Source organism: Magallana gigas, chromosome 5 (genome assembly GCF_963853765.1).
Source record: "Magallana gigas chromosome 5, xbMagGiga1.1, whole genome shotgun sequence".
Lineage (NCBI taxonomy): Eukaryota > Metazoa > Mollusca > Bivalvia > Ostreida > Ostreidae > Magallana > Magallana gigas.
In genome coordinates this window covers 10,956,337-10,977,016 of record NC_088857.1, presented here as the reverse complement: position 1 = coordinate 10,977,016, position 20,680 = coordinate 10,956,337, and the positions used below count along the sequence as shown (strand labels likewise).

Below are 20,680 nucleotides of genomic sequence, written 5' to 3'. Positions count from 1 at the left end.
ATGACATATTCCCACAATTGTTTTTTCATTCTTCATTTATAAGTCCATTAACATGTACCTCTAGTATATTTTTTGAAATTAATTCGCCTCAAAATATTCGGTCAGAAGAGATAAAAGGCGCTTAATTCGATACTGGGAAACGAATTCTCAAAACAAGGAAAATAGAGGGGGTGTTGAAATTACTTCCTTTATATTTTCGGAAGTTTGATACTACAGTTTAGAAGGACAAAGAAACGCGATTTAAACATTAAATAAAAACATTTGGAATTCCGATAATAATAGTTGCATGCACGACGAAACCGCATACTGATTCGTTACCGGTAAAATGACTGTGCAATATTAAAATTCGCTATACATAAAAAATATTAAATACAATTAGCAAAACATGATTTCTGTTGGAACAAGCCTTAATCAACTTTAACTTACACGAGCATGTTTTGATAAGCATGTATTTTTTTTTTTATTATTTATTTACATCGACAACTCTTACTAAGACCATTCGGCTTTGTACAAGCGGCACACATAACCTCGGTGAGACCTGCACCTGGCTGAACCTGTCAATCAAACTCTGTGTATTTGTTTTCATTGGATGGTCAATCGTCTCTTTTTTTGTCAATAGCCAATGGAAAAATTAATGACTTCAATGTAATCGGAATCAGTATTTGATGAAGCACACAATTTAAATGATAGAAAATTTATTAATTATTTGAACAGAATTAAATGTAAACATAGAAAGAAAACATACTGATCATTTCTATGAATTGCAGAAAGTAAGTTCTTTGGAATCTCGATTATAGATATTTTTACAAGTAATTATTTTAATTATTTAAACCACTGTTAACGGAAAACAAGAGGTCTTAAAAGTAATTAACGCACAGGGATTTGCCTACAATGTACACAGTCATGCAATTAATTATTATGGGAATCTTTACGTATGGTACTTAATTCAAATAGATCATGATAATCTATACACTGTACGCCGTTATACATGTACATGTAAGGAAAGCCGGTAATATATACGAAGATTGAGTCAAAAAATTAAATCATTTTTATTTCTTGTTCTTTTCAATACAATGTTAAATTACTTTGAAAAAAAAAATCCGAAATAGTAATTACAACTTTCTTTTTTGTTTAATCATTTGAATTTTTTCTGAGGTGCATGGATATGTACAGAACATATTTATTTACGCGAATGATACGACATAGGAAAAAAATTAACGGATGTTTGTATAACATTGTTTTCTAACGAATGTGACTAATTTAATTTTAAATATTTTTTAACATTATCAATGGAAATAATATCAGATTTATTTACTGTTTGTATTTTTACATCGTATTCTCTGAAACCAATAAAAATACTAATATTAGAAGAAAAATCAAATCCCGCAGAATACTGAAAACCCGATTTCAGTTTGTAATCATGCAGATTTTATTTTTGGTATTGACTATTGAGTTACGGTAACATTTTTTCTGGATGATTTTTTTTTATTTATTATTTTATATAGTAAAAGCACCATTCCAATTGTTACTCAATTAACATAAAAATTGATGATCCGGGGCTATATATGCTGAGCTGTGTGCGCTGAAGCAACACAAGATTCTCGGTCGCACGTGGCGGTTGAATTAACACAGACCGACCGAATAAACAAACGGGTGGGAAAGTAAAACAAAATGTTACACATAAGAAGAAGCCACCAAAAATGATTTTCGACAGATCTTGATATCGTTTCGCAAATAAAAAAAAAAAATAAAAAAAAAAAATACAGCGCGAGCTCCTGTCAGCGGGGCGGGAGGAGGGGGGGGGGGGGGCAGCAATGAGTTCGCTTCCACAATGAAACGAACATGTAGAAAAACTACAGAAGTGATTAATATGTGACCGATAGAATCTAATCTAAAGTGTTTAAAACTCATGTGAATATTCTTTTAAATAATCATCGGATGCCTCAACTCAGGACATTCTTTTATCGTGCTAGCACCTACCGCAAACATGTTACATGGAACTTTGATTATAATTTGATTTGATTTTTAAACTACCTTGTACGCTATCGTATACATCAATGCTTAATCAACTGTACAAGTAAAATAAATTTATCGTTTCACCTTAAACCAATATAATAGTTGAAAACATAATAAAATATAGTTGTGTCCGTGCAAAATATGAAACATGAACGCGTGATAAGGTACATGTAGAAGATCACGAACCGACCGCGGATCACTTGTCTACTCGCGCCGGTAAAGTGCGAAACGAAATCGAAACGAAACGAAACGAAACGAAATCGAACGAAACGAAACGAAACCAATCGAAACGAAACGAAACCAATCGAAACGAAACCAAAAATCGAAACGAAACGAAACGGAATTTAAACAAAACTAATATCATTTTTGACTACATGAAAGTGAAAATAAATTCACTGAAAGCAATATGAGCTGTATTTTTTAGAATTTTATTTTGCTGCAAAAACCTGCTAGTATGATAAGTCTGTCTAACTTAAACTGTTATGATAAATAAAATTTGTAAAAATCATTAATTTTTGTCAGGAGAAAGATTTCACTTATAAGGAATATATAGCTGATCAATTTTTGTACAGGACGACAATAATTCACTTTGCTCCAATTAAGACTTCTTAATGGCTTTTCCCACAAAAACAAAGCTAACAGAAATTTAAAAACCATGATATTTTTTTGTCATTTAGTAGAAAATAACATTTTCTTTCAAAAAAGTTTCAACATAAAAATTGCAGCTCATATTGCTTGAAATAAATTTTTGAACCATAAAATATAACTACCTGTATGTTTCAGATTGCCGCTGTAAATTTGTAAGCCGATTATCCGAAATTTGCAAAAATTATATAATTATGTAAATAAGTGATGTACATTCCTATACCTTTTAATGTTTCTAATTTGTTTCATTAAATGATATTCAGACGTTGAGAGAGAGAGAGAGAGAGAGAGAGAGAGAGAGAGAGAGAGAGAGAGAGAGAGAGAGAGAGATGCCTTAAAACTTATCAGCGACATCACATAGCAAAGTATATATACGCAAGTTTTGGGAGAGAGAGAAAGAAAGAGAGAGGTAGAGATATGATGATGATACTGAAGGGGACATTCTAACAACAATTTTCTTTCTATCGATTTGAAAAATTGTAAAAATGAAACGATCGAATACAATGTGATTTATAGCATACTGGTTGGTTACCAGTTTCTAACATATAATAAGAAAGTATAGCATGAATTTGGACGTCGTAATTTGACAAAACTAACGTGCAATATAAAAAGGTTTCTTACCTGTGTTTTACCTTAAATCAAACATGATCCCCTCTTTCTCCCCCTTTCACACGCACGCACAATGAATTTGAATCATTTTACAATATTTCATATCGATATAAAAAAAATCGTGTAGTTGGAATGTCTCCGTAAATACTGTAAACGCACTATATTTAGGGTGTACAATATTTGGCGGAATAAAACTTTTCAACAAGTTAGCATGGATTTGAATTAGCGCATTTCTGAATTTACCTTTTTATCTATTTAAATATTTTACATTTGGCAATGTACTTTATTTTGCGGACGCCGTTTTCCGCCAAAAATGCAAAATAGAATACATAGCCAAAGGGGTAAAGACAGTTTTTAATACATTTACAGTATAATCATCTTTATATTGCAAGTTAATTTTGTCAAATTACGACGTCCAAATTCATGCTATACATATTACAACAATTCTTATTATATGTTAGAAACTGGTAACCGACCAATATTTTCTAAATCACATTGTATTCGATCGTTTCATTTTTACAATATTTCATATAGATAGAAAGAAAATTGATGTTAGAATGTCCCCTTCAGTATCATCGTCATATCTCTATCTCTCTCTTTCTTTCTCTCTCTCCCAACACTTGCGTATACACTTTGCTATGTGATGTCGCTGATAAGTTTAAGGCATCTCTCTCTCTCTCTCTCTCTCTCTCTCTCTCTCTCTCTCTCTCAAAATGTCTGAATATCATTTTTATGATTTAATGAAACAAATTAGAAACTTTAAAAGGTATAGGAATGTACATCACTTATTTACATAATCATATAATTTTTGCAAATTTCGGATAATCGGCTTACAAATTTACAGCGGCAATCTGAAACATACAGGTAGTTATATTTTATGGTTCAAAAATTTATTTCAATGAATTTATTTTCACTTTTATGTAGTCAAAAATGATATTAGTTTTGTTTAAATTCCGTTTCGTTTCGTTTCGATTTTTGGTTTCGTTTCGTTTGATTTCGTTTCGTTTCGTTTCGTTCGATTTCGTTTCGCACTTTACAGGCGCCCACTCGCGCCGGATCTCCTCAGCCATGTGCGATGGATGATCATCATTTAAATGTTTAATATTTAGGGGTTGTTGTTGTTGATTTAAAGCATTATTTGTACAGTTTATAAAATATTTTACATAAACAAACCAACCATTAATTTATGTCTGACGGTGTTTCCGATTTGGAGTAATATCGTTCATTATTATTCATTTACACTCAAATTTAATTAAATAAATACAAAATGGACAAACTTTGATAACATAAAATTAAAACAGTTCTTGTATTTACGGCTATATTAACTCAAACACGTTCATATGCATGGAAGGGTGCGTCTCGGTGTGCGAATCTTGTGTATTAAATAACTGCTATGTAGTGCAGCCGTGGCTGAGATCCTCGGTCGTGGGCGAACGATAGATTACGTAAAGGTACAACGCACAAACCCGCACAGCTCAGAACCAAGGAAGCTTTGAAAAAATTGCAGTATAATGACCTTACTCTATCAAATAGAAGTTATTTCTTTTAAACTTAAAAACCCACAATTGATCTATGTCTATTATTGCTTTAGATTGAAAATGACATTCCTTTATTAATTAACTGAACGATTTCTTAAATGACACCCAATCGTTTAATCCATAAAAAATATGTGTAATCAAAACTAAAACAATTCTTGAGTTTGCGGATAAATAAATCATATATGAGAGACGTAACTCTCGTGTATTAGATAACCGCTGACCGCTAGGTAGTCCAGCCGCGACCATGGTGACCGATTCTCTCGGCCGCGGGCGAGGGAGAGCTTACGTAATGGTACACACACACAGCTCTGATTCAAGGTAGATTTTAAATGCATGGAGTTAATAACTAAAATGTAATGCATATATTTTTTTTCATTCCATATTTTGTGGTTTACTAGAAAAGAAAAACAATGATTTGTTTCCCAAATCCCGTTTTTAAGGATTGTGCATTATAAGAACTTAACAACAATGACTTAAACTCCTAAAATAAAGCACGTATTCTAAAAAAAAAAATTCTTATGGATTAATGCCGTTTGTATAAACCAGCATACTTTCTGCGGTAACTTTATGCCAGTTGTACGCGCAAAGACTTTCGTTAACCTGTCAAATGAAAACAGGTACATGTTAACATGTAAAGCTTTTTACACTCATACTACACAAATCTCATACAAAATAACATTGTAACGACCTTTATGAGATCCCAACAAACAACTTTTCCAGCGACAGCCATATCAAAATCCTAACCGTTTTTGAGTTATTAAGCAAAATATTTTAGGGGCCATTGGCCCTTAATTTAAGGGGCCAGCCCTTTTTTATTGGTGTCAAATGAAAGCCCTTGATATTTTGCACAACTTTTATTCTACATGTCTTAACAAAATGTTTTTCGTTTAAAAGATATAAAGGAAAACATGTCTAAATTTTTGCACTTTTTTTAATCCTGTTTTTTGACCCCCTACCTTTTCCTAAATAAAAAACGTAATCTAAAAACAAAAACAGATGTGCACAACTACAATGTCTCTGTTATTCAAATTCGTTGGATTCCCATTCCCTGCTATCATAGTCTCGGAGCCTTTGTCTGGAAACAAAAGGCCCTAAAACAAATTAAAAGGGGGATAACTCTTTAACGGAAAGGGAATTCTACATTTTATGAATTGCTAAAGATAGTGTTTTGTAAAGTACATTAGCCCTGAAAATTTGAGCAAAATCCGTTCAGAAATGAGCAAGATATGAAGCCTCAAAGTTCGCGTCTAGGAAACAAAAAAAAAAAATAAGAACTAGAGCAAAGCTCGTTGCAAAGCAACGAGTGGGTTTTCCGCTAATGTCGAAAGCAACGCTAGAAGTACGTCTAAGAAGCAGAGTTCTTAATCTAGTAACAAAGAAACCTAAGTACAAAAAGATAAAAAAAAATCGAATGACCTTGGTACAACTTAACATGATCCGAATGTTTTTAAGTACGACTTAACCAAAAACCCTTAACCATTTCAAGAACGACTTAACAAAAAAACCCAATGTGTTTAAGTACGACTTAACAAATTTGACTTCATTTTAGGTACAAGTTTACTTTACCTTGAACTAACATCTTTTTTCTTAACCCAGAATGCAAAATTAAAATTTATGTAAAAAATCAATTTTGTTTAAAACATAATTCTGAGCAACTTTACCTCTTCACTGCTTTTCAAAAGGTTGACCTTTCGTACTGTGTGCTCGTTGCGTCATTAATTGTCTGAAACTTATCGATGTTAAGTTTACTGTGAATATTTTCTATGTAAAATTACTATGAACCAGACAACATTGAAATGGTGAACATTTCAAAGGGCCCCGCTTATGTTATTTCATAGAATTCTGCTTTGACCTTGACCTATAACTTGAAATTTTTCCAGCTGGCATAGAACTTTTAATTCAATTTCATTCCCCCTAACATACATGCATTTTTGTTCAATCTGACCAAGATTAAGCATATTTGGAAAATAATCTACTAATTAAAACTAATTTTAAAAAGATCTGCTATGACCTTCACATTGACAGACTTGGTTCAAGGTCACTGCACGCCATTAACCAATAAACTCTGTAAAGGTAAAATATTAGCCAAATAGGGGCTAAAAGGAGAGTATATCTATGCTCTTAAAATATGGATTTTTGTGTGATCTGATATGACCTTGACTCTTCATCTACAAATATCATTCGAGGTCATTGCATATATTTTGAACAAAGGCATCATGTGGGTAAAGTATGAGGCTGAATGGAGCAAAGGGAGAGAAGATATACTCCGGACAAGGACTTTTAAAAATATAATTCTGATATGACCTTCACAGTTTCTTTTCACTGAAAATAGGTTCAAGGTCACTACACACCCTTTCACCCTTTACTCAAAAGCTCTGCTTATGTGAAGTCTGAGCCAAATAGGGGTTAGTAGAAATTATATATGCTCTCAAAAAAGGATTTTTGCATGATCCGATATGATCTTCACCCGTTACCTAGAAATTTCATGCAAGGTCACTGCACATCGTTTAACCATAGAGACACTCTGTGAGTATTAGCCAGATTGGACCAAAGGGAAAAAAGATATGCCCCAGACAAGGATTTTATATATATAATTCTGCTATGACCTTAACCTTATACCTAAAAACATGGTTCAAGGTCACTGCACATCCTTCAACCAAAGGAACCCTGTGGATGAGGTATGAGCCAGATTGGGCCAAGGGGAGAGAAGCTATGCTCCTGTCAAGCCATCTCGGATGGACAGACCGACAAATTGATCACTAGAAGGCGCCCGCATAAACATGCCTTTTTATCTAAAATAGTATCCATGCTATCTGCCCATGGTGAATAGTCATCAAAACCATTCATTAGCAGAATTTGATTTCCCTCCTTTTTAAGGTGGTATGGGACATCTGTCGATATTAATGTGGATTAAAGTACTATATAATTGAAAACTTTTCACCGGTTTAGAATTTTCAAATTTTACAATATTTAACCAAAAAATAGCTTTTAAAAATATTTGAAAAGGTAAAAATTGTAAAAACCCCAGCAGGATTCGAACTCATGACTTACAGGTTCCTAGTAAACCCTCTAACCCACTGTGCTAAGGAGTTAGGTGACCATTTTTGAGAAGAAACTACATGTACTTATATAATTACACTTTATTTTATTGTTTATTTCGATAAACAATACGTCACAACATATCACCTTAAACTCGGAACACCTCTGACCTAATAAGATCGCCGCATTAAATACAAAGTTTGATTTAACTCTAATTTGTTTATCATCAAGAAATTCTGCATCGCTGACAAATAAAGTTTTCTTCTGTATAATGAAATACCAATTAACTGACTATTCAGACAATAGCAAGTTTATTGTCCCATTCAACAGCTACTATTTTCCTTGGCTTTGCCTCATTCAATATTTGCTGTCTTGGGGGACAATAAACTTGCTATTGTCCTCATACCCAGTAAATACTAAATAGGCATATAATATCCCATCCACCTACATTTCATGTTATATAACCTCCCGTTTGTAACCTTCAATTTCACTGTAAAGTCAACATATCTGTCATAGCCGCAAGTTTCACAATTTATTTCTGCTTCTCATGTACTTAAAATTAGGGGCCTTAATATTGCTTACCAATTCCAACAAGAGACATCCCTCTAACTATTGGTAATCATTAAAATTCATTTCATGAATCTACGCAACAATGATAAACCTTCAAGTACAGTCACTCTCAATTTTACAAAAATATTGACGGTACTTTATCCGAAACTGTTCCTTGTATCTTTAACTTAGTACACTAACATTTTTATGAAAAGACGGTTTGTCTTAGAATAAGAAAGCTAATGCAATTCTGAGAAAAAGAATACCACATATTGCCAATTCCATTGAGGTTTAATAAAAATATGGCCATTTAAGTGAACCCACCATTTCCAATTTCCTTTAGTAAACACAGATTTACAGGGTTCTCCATAGTAAAACATCTTTATCTGACCTTTTAGAGGTCAACTTTTGTTCAACCACCTTTAAAAAGAAACCTTATTCAATACAACATATGCCTACATGATATAATCATGATAAAAGCTTCACATCACTTAGAAATACCCTTACATGTATACCCCCCACCCCCCAATCTTTTGATTTTCATAAAAAGTCATGGTTTGAAATGTTTTACCTAATTTTATGAAACATGTGGCAATTTCCTTGAGTCATTTCTCACACATATTTGAAAACAATCATCAATGATTCTAAAATGTGATCTTTATTTGTTTATTGTATGATTTGTACCATTTTAATTAACAAATAGACAGCTGTCCTGCTTGTGATTTCTTGTTTTCGTGAAAAAAGTAAGCTAACAATCATATTTAGTGAATATCTAATCTATTCTGATTTCTAGTCTTCTTCTAACCATGTCTTCTAGCCATGCTTAAATTAGAATTAAATTCAAACACACCCAGGTAGCTGGAGACAGAGTTGATTTCAATGAAAAATGTTCAAATTTGACATGTTTTTCTACTTTTTTATGCATATATACCTTAGAAAGGTAGAAATAGGTTGTTTCTTGTTCATTTCAAAAGTAATTATCATAGCAGATGTTATTTCAAAGTCAAATGTACATTTACATATCCTACATGTAATCTTAATGCAGACAATTAAATAGAGGGGGGGGGGGTTCAATTATGTAAACACATCTAAATATCTTTATGAAATAAAAAATAAAGGAAACATAATTGTATACTTTTATTGAAAAACAAATTTTCACAGCAATTATGAATTTCTTTAAACAGCCTTAATTTTGTTTTCATAATTTCTTATCAAACACAAACCACAACATGGCATGATGCTTTCTTCAAGTTCCATTATTGTTCATGCATTATCGGATTTAATTTGAATTACCGGTAAATAGTCTGTAGAACACAAGGAATATGCATGTGGATAGAGGTGACAGGTTAATCTCAGGAGCTGACCCACAAGAATCAACAGGTACCGGTAAAAGCCATGTGGTAACAAGAGTCTGTTTTGAGCTGAAATAAATAAAAAAAATAATTAGCTGTGTTTACATACATGTACTAGTAATAGCTGTGTTTACATTAACATATGCATAGTATTTCTGTAAAAAATACACTGACCATGCAGTGTAATAAGTATGACATATCCCAATACATGACATAACATTTAGGCAGTACAAGATCAAAAATTTGCATATCAAGTCATAATATAATATTAAAAAATTTTCATAGGTATAAACACTTATCAAATTGAGAAAGAGAGAGAGTTTGAGAGAGAGAGAGTTTATTACCATACTTGTAGTGCAACAGTCAATATTTCAATTCGTAAATTACAAACGAATATTACCCACCGAACAGCGTCAAAGTACATGTACTGGTATTAGCTTCTGGTATACCATTTTTTATCAATTCTACTGTGTATTTTTTGTTTGCAAATAAATTTAGCAAGGGTTTTTGTTTATTTTCTTATAAATTACATGTTTTAAAAACAATACTACGTGTAATAAGCATAAAACATGTATGAGTAAACTTAATGAAGAATTTTTAATAGATTATTTTTCAAAGAATGTGGTACATTAAATGTATGTCAATCTTTATAAAACTAGCGTATATTTCGTGCGCCATAAATTGCAAGTTTTTTGTAAATATCATTTACTTGCATGATAGGTATATATGGTCTAACCAAAATTTTCTTCATAAAGCTACAGCTGTATGTACCACATATATGTTTTGTCACAAGTATACATTTTAAAAAAAAATACCCAAATTCCAACAGTTTAAATAAACTCAACTCATTCTCTGATAAGTTCATTGTGTTTTGTGCGTGCATATCTTATTTGTCTGCTGCAACAGCTGCCAATCAGCGGTAAGCTGAATCCACAAAAAGAAAGTTTGTGTTTTAGGAGCGGGTAAATTGTTTATGCGACACTGTCAAGAAAACCACACCAAATAATAACAAGAAACATAAATATTCACTTAAATGTATTCTGTTGTAAAGTAAAGGTTTTTAACACTTATTGCATCTTGCAAAACATGTGATGACCTTAATCATCTGTCATATATCTGATATACATGTATATGTAAAAGATGGGAGAAATAACGACGGAACAAAGTGGGATTCGAACCTGGCCCTCTGAATCTCTAGTCAAGTGCTCTACCAACTGAGCTACATGTATCTGGCACCGGTATTCAAACCAGTCTGACCGTCACATTCCTCCCCCTTAAATGATCTTCACCCTCGAAGATCATCCCTGACAGGATCGAGTTAACCTGTTCGTTCCAGGGGTTGGTCACAACACCAATATTGTAACAGGATGGGAGAAATAATGAAGGGATTTGAACCTGGGCCCCCTGAATCTCTAGTCAGGTGCTCTACCAACTGAGCTATCAATGATCGGCATCATAAAGATATTAAAGTCATGTTTTAACTCTGAAGTCTGAAGTATACAATTTTATTTACTTGAAGTTATGTCTACAGGGTATTCATGACTACATTTGGAGACCTCTGCACAAGAATATATGATATGTTTCTAATTAGACCCTGCTTTGAATTTTGAGTTGAAAATTCACAATCTGTTATTTTTTCAAATAGATAAATTCAGTTACCCTTTCCAGTCCCCCATGAACCTCGAGCGAGTCTAAACACCCATGAAACATGTAAAAATTACACGTTAGTAAACAAACACCCACACCATAACAAAAACATCTAACAGTGTGCACGTACTTACATGTACATCTATACTATATACTAAATTTTAACCAGTTAACAAGAAACTTTAAAAGGAGTAAAAGCCTCACCTTCTTCAGTAACATCCACATAAATCACACACTTTAATGTCCATCTTTTCTCCTTTATTACTCGTAGCTTATCAACGGCTGATCGTCGACAGAAGTGTGGCTGTCAGAATTTCCTCGTAAACGATTCACACGAGAAAAATATCCTCCTTAAACAAATATGTAGTATTGTTCCCTGTGCATGTTCATATGTTTCACAGCAAATTGAAAATGCATGTGTACACCGAAAGAATACACAACTTCTCTTCTGCATTACGGCTCGTTACTGTTTACATTCGGCGCGCGCGCGCGGGGGTCACAAACAGGGGCGCCCCGACAAATAGTTGCACATAGAACGTTTAAATAATGTGTGTTCATTGAATTCATAAATGATATAGATGAAAAAAATGAAATTGAATCACAACAATTTATCTAAGACGCAACACAACGTAATGCAGTAAATGCCTGGGCCTTAATGTGGCATTTGTTCGCTTGTGTGTCTATGTAGACATATTAACTCGTTCATGTACGATTCTCACATATTTGTTTTATGAAATTTGAAAAAAAAATATAGGTCAGAACTTGTTTAATTTGATACCAAATGACATTATTTAATATATTAACAATAACTAAATTAATTTTTTTTCATAAAATGATAACGATTTTTGCTATCAGAAAAATACGTGTATGAGCTGCTGACCCCTAATTATAGGGGCCAGCCCTTTTTTCTTAATTTTAAATGAAAGCTCTCGTTATTCTAAACAACTTTTGTTCTGTATGTATTAACAAAATATTTTTAGTTTAAAGGTTATAATACAAAAAGCAACAAAATTTCAGCCCCGAAAAAATCTTAAACTTTGGCGACAAATAGCTCAAAAACTAACAAAGAAATTACCAAAATTTTCATGCCAGCAAAATTATAAAATGTTACCGACAATTTCGCCAAATTTCATGCATCTATCATCTGTAGTTCCCGAGATCAACTCTGGACAAAAGACCCCCCAATTTTCAATTAAAGGGCAATAACTCATAACCGGAAGTGAATTTTAAAAATTAGAAAAAAACGTCTAGAGATATTAATATCATCTACATACCCTGAAAGTTTCATAGCAATCAGACAAAAAATGTTCGAGAAATCTCGTGCACAAAATTTGCGGGAAAAAAAAAAAATAACTAGAGCAAAGCTCGTTGCAAAGCAACGAGTGGGTTTTCCGCTAATGTCGAAAGCAACGCTAGAAGTACGTCTAAGAAGCAGAGTTCTTAATCTAGTAACAAAGAAACCTAAGTACAAAAAGATAAAAAAAAAACGAATGATTTTTGGTACAACTTAACATAATCCGAATGGTTTTAAGCACGACTTAACCAAAAACCCTTAACCATTTCAAGAACGACTTAACAAAAAAAACAATGTGTTTAAGTACGACTTAACAAATTTGACTTCATTTTAGGTACAAGTTAACTTTACCTTGAACTAACATCTTTTTTCTTAACCCAGAATGCAAAATTAAAATTTACGTAAAAAATCAATTTTGTTTAAAACATAATTCTGAGCAACTTTTCCTCTTCACTGCTTTTCAAAGGGTTGACCTTTCGTACTGTGTGCTCGTTGCGTCATTAATTGTCAGAAACTTATCGATGTAAAGTTTACTTTACTGTACCTCTGTGAATATTTTCTATGTAAAATTACTATGAACCAGACAACATTGAAATGGTGAACATTTCAAAGGGCCCCGCTTATGTTATTTCAGAGAATTTTGCTTTGACCTTGACCTTTAACTTGAAATTTTTCCAGCTGGCATAGAACTTTTAATTCAATTTCATTCCCCCTAACATACATGCATTTTTGTTCAATCTGACCAAGATTAAGCATATTTGGAAAATAATCTACTGTCTAAAACTAATTTTAAAAAGATCTGCTATGACCTTCACATTGACAGACTTGGTTCAAGGTCACTGCACGCCATTAACCAATAAACTCTGTAAAGGTAAAATATTAGCCAAATAGGGGCTAAAAGGAGAGTATATCTATGCTCTTAAAATATGGATTTTTGTGTGTTCTGATATGACCTTGACTCTTCATCTACAAATATCATTCGAGGTCATTGCATATATTTTGATCAAAGGCATCATGTGGGTGAAGTATGAGGCTGAATGGAGCAAAGGGAGAGAAGATATACTCCGGACAAGGATTTTTAAAAATATAATTCTGCTATGACCTTCACAGTTTCTTTTCACTGAAAATAGGTTCAAGGTCACTACACACCCTTTACTCAAAAGCTCTGCTTATGTGAAGTCTGAGTCAAATAGGGGTTAGTAGAAAGTATATATGCTCTCAAAAAAGGATTTTTGCATGATCCGATATGATCTTCACCCGTTACCTAGAAATTTCATGCAAGGTCACTGCACATCGTTTAACCATCGAGACACTCTGCGAGTATTAGCCAGATTGGACCAAAGGGAAAAAAGATATGCCCCAGACAAGGATTTTATATATATAATTCTGCTATGACCTTAACCTTATACCTAAAAACATGGTTCAAGGTCACTCGGCATCCTTCAACCAAAGGAACCTTGTGGATGAGGTATGAGCCAGATTGGGCCAAGGGGAGAGAAGCTATGCTCCAGTCAAGCAATCTCGGATGGACAGACGGACAAATTGATTACTAGAAGGCGCCCGCATAAACATGCCTTTTTACCTAATTTAAAATAGTATCCATGCTATCTGCCCTTGGTGAATAGTCATCAAAACCATTCATCAGCAGAATTTGATTTCCCTCCTTTTTAAGGTGGTATGGGACATCTGTCGATATTAATGTGGATTAAAGTACTATATAATTGAAAAATTTTCACCGGTTTAGAATTTTCAAATTTTACAATATTTAACTAAAAAATAGCTTTTAAAAATATTTGAAAAGGTAAAAATTGTAAAAACCCCACGGGATTCGAACTCATGACTTACAGGTTCCTAGTAAACCCTCTAACCCACTGCGTTAAGGAGTTAGGTGACCATTTTTGAAAAGAAACGACATGTACTTATATAATTACACTTTATTTTATTGTTTATTTCGATAAACAATACGTCACAACATGGAAGTGTCCCATATCACCTTAAACTCGGAACACCTCTGACCTAATAAGATCGCCGCATTAAATACAAAGTTTGATTTAACTCTAATTTGTTTATCATCAAGAAATTCTGCATCGCTGACAAATAAAGTTTTCTTCTGTATAATGAAATACCAATTAACTGACTATTCGGACAATAGCAAGTTTATTGTCCCACTCCACAGCAACTATTTCCCTTGGCTTTGCCTCATTAAATAGTTGCTGTCTTGGGGGACAATAAACTTGCTATTGTCCTCATACCCAGTAAATACTAAATAGGCATATAATATCCCATCCACCTACATTTCATGTTATATAACCTCCCGTTTGTAACCTTCAATTTCACTGTAAAGTCAACACATCTGTCATAGCCGCAAGTTTCACAATTTATTTCTGCTTCTCATGTACTTAAAATTAGGGGCCTTAATATTGCTTACCAATTCCAACAAGAGACATCCCTCTAACTATTGATAATCATTAAAATTCATTTCATGAATCTACGCAACAATGATAAACCTTCAAGTACAGTCACTCTCAATTTTACAAAAATATTGATGATACTTTATCCGAAACTGTTCCTTGTACCTTTAACTTAGTACACTAACATTTTTATGAAAAGACGGTTTGTCTTAGAATAAGAAAGCTAAAGCAATTCTGAGAAAAAGAATACCACATATTGCCAATTCCATTGAGGTTTAATAAAAATATGGCCATTTAAGTGAACCCACCATTTCCAATTTCCTTTAGTAAACACAGATTTACAGGGTTCTCCATAGTAAAACATCTTTACCTGACCTTTTAGAGGTCAACTGTTGTTCAACCACCTTTAAAAAGAAACCTTATACAATACAACATATGCCTACATGATATAATCATGATAAAAGCTTCACATCACTTAGAAATACCCTTACATGTATACCCCCCCCCCCCCCCAATCTTTTGATTTTCATAAAAAGTCATGGTTTGAAATGTTTTACCTAATTTTATGAAATGTGTGGCAATTTCCTTGAGTAATTTCTCACACATATTTGAAAACAATCATCAATGATTCTAAAATTTGATCTTTATTTGTTTATTGTATGATTTGTACCATTTTAATTAACAAATAGACAGCTGTCTTGCTTGTGATTTCTTGTTTTCATGAAAAAAGTAAGCTAACAATCATATTTAGTGAATATCTAATCTATTCTGATTTCTAGTCTCCTTCTAACCATGCTAAAACAGTAAGTTACAACCTACAAGTTAGACATCTGCCTTAAATTAGAATTAAATTATAACACACCCAGGTAGCTGGAGACAGAGTTGATTTCAATGAAAAATGTTCAAATTTGACATGTTTTTCTACTTTTTTATGCATATATACCTTAGAAAGGTAGAAATAGGTTGTTTCTTGTTCATTTCAAAAGTAATTATCATAGCAGATGTTATTTCAAAGTCAAATGTACATTTACATGTCCTACATGTAATCTTAAAGCTATACACGCTATAATTGGCGTCAATTTTGAATAAAGTGGAAAATGTATGTGTTTGATTACTAATAAAAGTTACCTTTATTCTGTTAATTATAATGCTCAATTCGATCGCGTAACAAATATATCAAATATTAAACAATAAAAAATATTTATTTTCCTGCCAGGAAAGTAATGCCTCCTCGTGAATATCAATCTATCACGTGATATCGACAGCTAAATTTAGCCTATCATACCAAAACTGGTGAAGGGTCAACATCTTCATAATTGTGATAGTTTCACAAAGGAAAGGATATTTTCAATAAAGCATAAATTTGTCCGATATACGAGTACAAACAAAAGAAAAAAATACAAGCCTGTGAGTAGATATGAATACTTCCTTTAAAAAAATGACGTAGACCTGTGTTTTTCCCCTATGTGCTATTTATAGATCCTATAAGTGTTAATGCAGAAGTAAGGGTATCGTGAATGGCAAGCGTATTTTACTCATTATACATGTATGTATTTCAAATTAACAACTGTTAAGCATATCAAAAATCAAGTTGGATATTTAATTAGGCAAACAATAACGACCACCTAGTTCTCCGCGGACATGCGCAATGAGGTCGGTTTGCTCTTCCTTCATCAATATTCATGAAAAGGTATAGTTTCCTGGCAGGAAAATAAACAATTAAAAATCTATATCTTTGTAACGAGATGGAATTCACCCTTGTAATTTACAGATTAAGGATAACTTTTATAAGTAGACAAACACATGCGTTTTCACTGTCATTCAAAATTGACGCAAATTATAGCGTGTATAGCTTTAATACAGACAATTAAATAGAGGGGGGGGGGGGGGGGTTCAATTATGTAAACACATCTAAATATCTTTATGAAATAAAAAATAAAGGAAACATAATTGTATACTTTTATTGAAAAACAAATTTTCACAGCAATTATGAATTTCTTTAAACAGCCTTAATTTTGTTTTCATAATTTCTTATCAAACACAAACCACAACATGGCATGATGCTTTCTTCAAGTTCCATTATTGTTCATGCATTATCGGATTTAATTTGAATTACCAGTAAATAGTCTGTAGAACACAAGGAATATGCATGTGGATAGAGGTGACAGGTTAATCTCAGGAGCTGACCCACAAGAATCAACAGGTACCGGTAAAAGCCATGTGGTAACAAGAGTCTGTTTTGAGCTGAAATAAATAAAAAAAATAATTAGCTGTGTTTACATACATGTACTAGTAATAGCTGTGTTTACATTAACATATGCATAGTATTTCTGTAAAAAATACACTGACCATGCAGTGTAATAAGTATGACATATCCCAATACATGACATAACATTTAGGCAGTACAAGATCAAAAATTTGCATATCAAGTCATAATATGATATTAAAAAATTTTCATAGGTATAAACACTTATCAAATTGAGAAAGAGAGAGAGTTTGAGAGAGAGAGAGTTTATTACCATACTTGTAGTGCAACAGTCAATATTTCAATTCGTAAATTACAAACGAATATTACCCACCGAACAGCGTCAAAGTACATGTACTGGTATTAGCTTCTGGTATACCATTTTTTATCAATTCTACTGTGTATTTTTTGTTTGCAAATAAATTTAGCGAGGGTTTTTGTTTATTTTCTTATAAATTACATGTTTTAAAAACAATACTACGTGTAATAAGCATAAAACATGTATGAGTAAACTTAATGAAGAATTTTTAATAGATTATTTTTCAAAGAAAGTGGTACATTACATGTATGTCAATCTTTATAAAACTAGCATATATTTCGTGCGCCATAAATTGCAAGTTTTTTGTAAATATCATTTACTTGCATGATAGGTATATATGGTCTAACCAAAATTTTCTTCATAAAGCTACAGCTGTATGTACCACATATATGTTTTGTCACAAGTATACATTTTAAAAAAAAAATACCCAAATTCCAACAGTTTAAATTAATAAACTCAACTCATTCTCTGATAAGTTCATTGTGTTTTGTGCGTGCATATCTTATTTGTCTGCTGCAACAGCAGCCAATCAGCGGTAAGCTGAATCCACAAAAAGAAAGTTTTTGTTTTAGGAGCGGGTAAATTGTTTATGCGACACTGTCAAGAAAACCACACCAAATAATAACAAGAAACATAAATATTCACTTAAATGTATTCTGTTGTAAAGTAAAGGTTTTTAACACTTATTGCATCTTGCAAAACATGTGATGACCTTAATCATCTGTCATATATCTGATATACATGTGTATGTAAAAGATGGGAGAAATAACGACGGACAAAGTGGGATTCGAACCTGGCCCTCTGAATCTCTAGTCAAGTGCTCTACCAACTGAGCTACATGTATCTGGCACCGGTATTCAAACCAGTCTGACCGTCACATTCCTCCCCCTTAAATGATCTTCACCCTCGAAGATCATCCCTGGCAGGATCGAGTTAACCTGTTAGTTCCAGGGGTTGGTCACAACACCAATATTGTAACAGGATGGGAGAAATAATGAAGGGATTTGAACCTGGGCCCCCTGAATCTCTAGTCAGGTGCTCTACCAACTGAGCTATCTGGCACTGGTATTCAAACTGGTCTGATCGTCACATATATAAAGAATTATTTTAAACAATGTTGTTCAATTAAAAATAACACTCGCAACCTTCAGTTTTTGTCTGTAATTAATCAATATTGGCGTGCGATCAGTTCTCGCCGAGTACCATTTCTCACCAGTGAATTGTTACGTCATTTTATCAACACATAAAATTATATACGAAAATATGATGTAACAGTGCACCAGCGAGAAATGGTCCTCGGCGAGAACTGCTCGCACGCCAGTACTGCCAGTAGTCAGATTAAAAAAAGAGAATAAAAAATTACATTTAAAACATTAACAAGGACAATTTAAGTACACATCATAACTGCTAAACAAGAAAAATTATGTGAACTTGTAGAATGGTAGGCATAGTTCTAACTTGTAACCTACATGTACAAGTACATGTACCGGGTACCCGTTGGTCTGCTATATACCTCTTTAATGATACAATGATCGGCATCATAAAGATATTAAAGTCATGTTTTAACTCTGAAGTCTGAAGTATACAATTTTATTTACTTGAAGTTATGTCTACAGGGTATTCATGACTACATTTGGAGTCCTCTGCACAAGAATATATGATATGTTTCTAATTAGACCCTGCTTTGAATTTTGAGTTGAAAATTCACAATCTGTTATTTTTTTAAATAGATAAATTCAGTAACCCTTTCCAGTCCCCCATGAACCTCGAGCGAGTCTAAACACCCATGAAACATGTAAAAATTACACGTTAGTAAACAAACACCCACACCATAACAAAAACATCTAACAGTGTGCACGTACTTACATGTACATCTATACTATATACTAAATTTTAACCAGTTAACAAGAAACTTTAAAAGGAGTAAAAGCCTCACCTTCTTCAGTAACATCCACATAAATCACACACTTTAATGTCCATCTTTTCTCCTTTATTACTCGTAGCTTATCAACGGCTGATCGTCGACAGAAGTGTGGCTGTCAGAATTTCCTCGTAAACGATTCACACGAGAAAAATATCCTCCTTAAACAAATATGTAGTATTGTTCCCTGTGCATGTTCATATGTTTCACAGCAAATTGAAAATGCAAGTGTACACCGAAAGAATACACAACTTCTCTTCTGCATTACGGCTCTCTCTTTTCTACAATGCCGTTCGTTACTGTTTACATTCGGCGCGCGCGCGCGGGGGTCACAAACAGGGGCGCCCCGACAAATAGTTGCACATAGAACGTTTAAATAATGTGTGTTCATTGAATTCATAAATGATATAGATGAAAAAAATGAAATTCAATCACAACAATTTATCTAAGACGCAACACAACGTAATGCAGTAAATGCCTGGGCCTTAATGTGGCATTTGTTCGCTTGTGTGTCTATGCAGACATATTAACTCGTTCATGTACGATTCTCACATATTTGTTTTATGAAATTTGAAAAAAAATATAGGACAGAACTTGTTTAATTTGATACCAAATGACATTATTTAATATATTAACAATAACTAAATTAATTTTTTTTCATAATATGATAACGATTTTTGCTATCAGAAAAATACGTGTATGAGCTGCTGACCCCTAATTATAGGGGCCAGCCCTTTTTTCTTAATTTTAAATGAAAGCTCTCGTTATTCTAAACAACTTTTGTTCTATATGTATTAACAAAATATTTTTAGTTTAAAGGTTATAATACAAAAAGCAACAAAATTTCAGCCCCGAAAAAATCTTAAACTTTGGCGACAAATAGCTCAAAAACTAACAAAGAAATTACCAAAATTTTCATGCCAGCAAAATTATAAAATGTTACCGACAATTTCGCAAAATTTCATGCATCTATCATCTGTAGTTCCCGAGATCAACTCTGGACAAAAGACCCCCCAATTTTCAATTAAAGGGCAATAACTCATAACCGGAAGTGAATTTTAAAAATTTGAAAAAAACGTCTAGAGATATTAATAT

The 20,680-nt window shown here is 33.0% G+C and overlaps 2 long non-coding RNA genes across 2 annotated transcripts; both read right to left on the bottom strand.

The window, feature by feature from the left end:
• Positions 1-9,518: 9,518 nt before the first annotated feature.
• Positions 9,519-12,144, bottom strand: LOC136275736 (uncharacterized). Its single transcript, XR_010714237.1, has 2 exons — positions 11,600-12,144; positions 9,519-9,817 (listed from the first exon to the last, which is right to left on the bottom strand). It is a non-coding gene; the product is annotated as an uncharacterized lncRNA (long non-coding RNA).
• A 4,903-nt stretch (positions 12,145-17,047) lies between these two features.
• On the bottom strand, positions 17,048-20,031 carry LOC136275832 (uncharacterized). Its single transcript, XR_010714328.1, has 2 exons — positions 19,601-20,031; positions 17,048-17,344 (listed from the first exon to the last, which is right to left on the bottom strand). It is a non-coding gene; the product is annotated as an uncharacterized lncRNA (long non-coding RNA).
• Between the last annotated feature and the right edge of the window lie 649 nt (positions 20,032-20,680).